The sequence below is a fragment of the Lemur catta genome, chromosome 1, assembly GCF_020740605.2.
Source record: "Lemur catta isolate mLemCat1 chromosome 1, mLemCat1.pri, whole genome shotgun sequence".
Taxonomy (NCBI): Eukaryota; Metazoa; Chordata; class Mammalia; order Primates; family Lemuridae; genus Lemur; species Lemur catta.
In genome coordinates, this window is record NC_059128.1 from 181,080,170 (window position 1) to 181,083,771 (window position 3,602).

The window sequence follows — 3,602 nt, forward strand, 5'->3', positions numbered from 1 at the left end:
GGTGTCAGCCTAGCTTACAGCAACCTCAAACTCCTGGGTTTAAGTGATCCCCCTGCCTTGGCCTCCTGAGTAGCTGGGACTACAGGCACATGCCATGATGCCTGGCTAATTTTTCTATTTTTAGTAGAGATGGGTCTCCTCTTGCTCAGGCTGGTTTCGAACTCCTGAGGTCAAGTGATCCTCCCGTCTTGGCCTCCCAGAGTGCTAGGATTACAGGCGTGAGCCACCTTGCCTGGCCAAAATTTCAGGTTTTTAAAATTTATTATTTTTATTATTTTAGAGACAGGGTGTCTCTCTGTCACCCTGGTTGGAGTACAGTGGCACAAGCATAGCTCACTATACAGCCTTGAACTCCTGGGCTCAAGCAACCATCTCACCTCAGCCTCCTGAGTAGCAGGGACGACAGGCGTGTGCCACAACACCCAGCTAATTTTTTAAAAAAAATTTTGGGCCAGTTGCAGTGGCTTGAGCAAGAGTGAGACCCCGTCTCTCTCTCTCTCTCTCTCTCTCTCTCTCTCTCTGTATGTATGTATAAATAAATAAAATGAAAGTAAAAAAAAATTTTGTAGAGAGAGGATCTCGCTATGTTGTCCAGGCTGGTCACTCCTGGCTTCAAGCAATCCTCCTGCCTTGGCCTCCCAAAGTACTACAATTATAGCAAGTGAGCCACTGTGCCTGGCCCCAGGTGGTTTTTAATAGCTATTAGCCCTCCCTGCCTCTAGCCACTCTTAACTTCAGTCTTTGTGTACACAGTTGCTTCATCAGTCTTCCTAAAAGGGCTGTGATAATGAGCCCAATCTTCAATGACTCCCATTTTCTACAGGAAAACAATTCAAACTGCTTAGTCTGGCATTCAAGTCCTTCTACAATCTGTCTGCCCTACCTATATTCCCAATCTGGTTTCCCATTCTTGCCCTAGAGGAGCCTCCCTTCCAGCACAGCAGTCATGCAATGACTTAAATTGGTACTTTAAGACTGGAGTCTGTCGTTTGCCTCATTTGCCAGCAAATTAATAAATCTCCCTTTCCTTTTCCTCAAACCACTTGTCCTTATTCTTCTGATGTGGCCTTGGGGACAAGTGCCAAACTTTCAGTAATAGTATAGTGTTTGCATTTTTTTGTTAGATACTTATAATCAAGTTAAAGAAATTTCCTCCTCAATTTGCTGAGAAATTTTATGATGACTGGAGTTGGATTTAATCAAATATTATTCCATCTATTGAAATGATAATATGATATTTCTCCTCTAGTCCATTATTATAAAGAATTCCAATAATGGGTATTTTTAACTTAAGAAAGTTTAGGCTAGGCATGGTGCTATGGACCTGTGCTCCCAGCTACTCAGGAGGCTGAGATAAAAGAATTGCTTGAGCCCAGGAGTTCGAATACAGCCTGGGCAACATAGCAGACCCTATCTCTAATAAATGAAAGATAATTTTAAAAAAATTCTATACTCTAAAATTATCTCAACTTTCTCGTTATATATTTTTTAATACATTAACTTAAATCTGTTTCGTTTCGCCAACTCCAAAAGTTCCATTCCCATTCATTAGGGTGGAGCCCTCATGACCCCATTAGGCCCCATCTCCCAACACTGTTACATTGGGTGTTAGGTTTCCAACATATGCTTTTTGGGGGACATATGGTTGGGATTCAGAAAATACCCCAAAATGAAGGCCTCAGAAGCAAAAGTTTTTCTCTGACCTTCTCCTGCTCTCCTGTCCCTCAGTCCCATTCTACCTCAAGGCTAGTCATAGAAACTAGAATCCTTCCCCAGGGCAGGTCATAAAAACCAGAACCCCATTATCCCAAAGCTAGCCATAAAACCCTGAAAACATTAGTCTATCTAACTTTTCCTCTGCCCTATCTGTGTAAAAACTGGCCATAAAGAAATTATTTTACTCACCTTGTTTGATTATAGGTCATAAGACCTCCATTCCAGAGAGTGTCCTGCCCCACACCCAGAAGGTAGGAATGCATGCTCAGAAAGCCCAAAAAAGGCTGGGTGAGGTGGCTCACACCTGTAATCCTAGCACTCTGGGAGGCTGAGGCAGGAGGATCACTCAAGGTCAGGAGTTTGAGACCAGCCTGAGCAAAAGCGAGACACTGTTTCTACTAAAAATAGAAAGAAATTATCTGGACAACTAAAAATATGTATAGAAAAAATTAGCCGGGCATGGTGGCACATGCCTGTAGTCCCAGCTACTCGGGAGGCTGAGGCAAAAGGATTGCTTGAGCCCAGGAGTTTGAGGTTGCTGTAAGGTAGGCTGATGCCACGGCACTCTAGCCCAGGCTACAAAGACTCTGTCTCAAAAAAAAAAAAAAAAGAAAAGAAAAAGCAAGCCCCAAAAGAATCTAGACAGACAGGCCTTGCTGGGTATCCCCACTCAGCCTATTAGCCTTAGATCTTATTCTTTTAGTCCAATCATATTTTTGCATGGCTGTCCATACTTTGTCAAACCTAAGCATAAAAATGGATAATTTCCTCTATATCTTTGGGTCTTAATCCTGACGGCTCCCATGTATATATGTTAAATAAATTTGTATGCCTTTTCTCCAACTAATCTTTCTTTTGCCAGATGAGTTTTTCAGTGAAACTTCAAGGGGCCAAAGACCTTGGCCCCTACACATTCAAACCATAGCATCCCTCTTGCTGCAATTAATAATAAATGAAATTGTTCAATTACTGGTGTGTTCCTTGTCTTAAAGGTTTTGACAAGACCTAAAAGACATATCAACTAATGACAATGTGTGAATTTTATTATGATTCTGATTAGAACAAATGAACAGTAGAAAAGCAGTTATTAAGACCACAGGAGAAATTTGAACACTGATGACAGAATATTTCATAGTAAGCAATTCATGTCTTCTTTAAGAGATGACGTCTCTCTATGTTGCTCAGGCTGGTCTCAAACTCCTAGTTTCAAGTGGTCCTCAGGGGTGGGAGCCACTGCACCCTGCTCAATTAGTTGTTTTTAAAGGTGGGATAATGGTACTGTGGTCATTTATTTCCCCCCAAAGAATATCTTTTAGAGATATGTGCTTACATAATTATAGGTACGAAGTCTGAGATTTGCTTGCAAATATCCCTGGGGAAGGAAGAAGTGTCAAAATGCCGGTAATTGTTAAAGCTTGTTGTTAAGTATGGTAATTCTTCTATTCTTATGTGTATCTGAAATCTTGCAAAGGTTTTTCAAAATTTATTTTTAATATCCTTTTAGGAGACAGCAATATTGTAAGACCAAAGAAAAGGCCGTATCTGGGCACCCAAAAAGGTTGGCATTACTGTTCCACGGGCTAGGGCTTTCCCTTCTGTCTTCCACATCTGAATCAGGGCTGTCAAGTAGAAGGTGTTCCTAAGTATCTCAGGAAAATAAAGCACAAATTAATAAAATAGGATGTAGAACTCAAATCTGTCAGAGGCAACAACTGATAGGCTCCTCAGACACCCCACCAGCTCCTTCACTCCCCCTCTACCCAGTCTCTGCAAATGTCCAAGATGGTGGTGTATCAGGCCAGTGAAACGGGTCAGCGCTCCCTCCCAGAGTGTGCGCAGGCGCCGGGCTGCGCAGGCGCATTCCTGCTTCCCTCGCCGACCTTGGC